This window comes from Vombatus ursinus, unplaced genomic scaffold (assembly GCF_900497805.2).
Source record: "Vombatus ursinus unplaced genomic scaffold, bare-nosed wombat genome assembly UNPS02015406.1, whole genome shotgun sequence".
NCBI lineage: Eukaryota > Metazoa > Chordata > Mammalia > Diprotodontia > Vombatidae > Vombatus > Vombatus ursinus.
In genome coordinates this window covers 2,243,162-2,244,775 of record NW_020955184.1, presented here as the reverse complement: position 1 = coordinate 2,244,775, position 1,614 = coordinate 2,243,162, and positions in this window count along the sequence as shown.

Below are 1,614 nucleotides of genomic sequence, written 5' to 3'. Positions count from 1 at the left end.
TTCCTTCCTTCCTTCCTTCCTTCCTTCCTTCCTTCCTTCCTTCCTTCGTTTTCCATAAAGTACTGCACTTTGAACTGCGCAGGAAAACTTTGCGTTGCCCTGCAGCCGTTCTTTCAGCACAGAAATAACACCACAGAAACAAGCAGGCTCTCGATATCTTTACAAGTCCTTCTTTTCAGGATAGTTCTAATCTTCATTTCCTGAGTGCTTGGTGTTTTCAGCTCTCTCGGTGTCCCTTTACTAGTTCTTCTTTTGCCCTTATCCCCCTGCCCGCCCTCTTTCACAGGCTCTGCCTGAATCCTCTTGTTCTCTAGGGGAGTTCTAGGGGGAAGCTTGGGATTCCTAGAAGAGAAATCTGTCTGTGACACCCAGTTCTTCTCTGAGCCCTCCTCCGAATACTTCCACTTCTCCCCTATAAGCGTCATCCCATATAAGAGTCATCCCATTTCTGACGTTTCTCGTCCTCGAGACACAGCTTCACATTCAAGCACAGAGAGAGTTGAAATTCAGGGGTATCACCCTGGGATACTGGGCCACCTGGGATCCGCAGTCCAAATCAGGCTTCTGGGAAGGCACAGTATCTACAGCACCCTCTATTGGCCTCCACGGGACATGCATCTCCAGAATGAGGATAGGTTTCCTAGTGACTAATCAACCCAGACTTTTAATTTTCATTGTCCATCCATTTGCTCTTTTAAAATATTTAACTGTTAGTGGCTCTCATTTAGTATAAAAATATCCCAGGCTTAATGCACCTAGTGCTGTGAAGATGTATTCTTACATATCTGGGGTAGAGGGTCTTCAAGGTAAATAAGACTGGTTTCATGTATTTTTCATGGACTCTTGGTGCTAGAGTAAAGAGAAATTGGACAGTTACCCAGGGATGAATGTTGGTGGGAGATAACACGTAGTTTCCACACCATTCAGAAACAATGGTGAGGGAATAGCAGACCCTAGTCAATCCAGGAAATAGGATATCAAACACAAACACAAAGCACTTTAAATTCTAGACATTCCTTGCTTGGTGCTTTGTAAGAACACTTTAACTCTGTTGAAGTCTTGACCCTGAAAGCATTAGGGTTCTTCAAAACACTGGAGAAAAAGCATAATGCTTTGCATATTTATACACCTAGATATTAGTGCCAAATGGAAATATCATAGTCCTCCACAAAGTGACCTCAGACTATCCATCTAGTTTCCTCCTAAATATCCATTATTTCCAGAAAAAAAAATACTTTTCTGTGTAGTTTGGTTTTCTCATTGTCTCCTACTATGGTAAATTTACTGACCTCACCGCTCCCCTCACTCTCCCTTTCCAAATGTCCTCTGCCTCTCCACATTCTACCCATATCCCAAGGTCTAAGTCTCACCTCTTCAAGAAACCTTCTATGACTACTTTAGCCCACACTAAATGATCTCTCTCTCTTGGAATAATAACCTTACCTCACAGTTTAATACTTAATTATTTTGCAATTGTTGTCTTGATAACATATCTCTAACTAAATCGCAAGTTCCTTATAGTGCTATACACTATATTTTATCCTTAATGTTGATGAGTCTCTCTCTCTTGTCTTGACTGAGCAAGTGGTAGGTAAGGCAAAAGACCAACAAGTC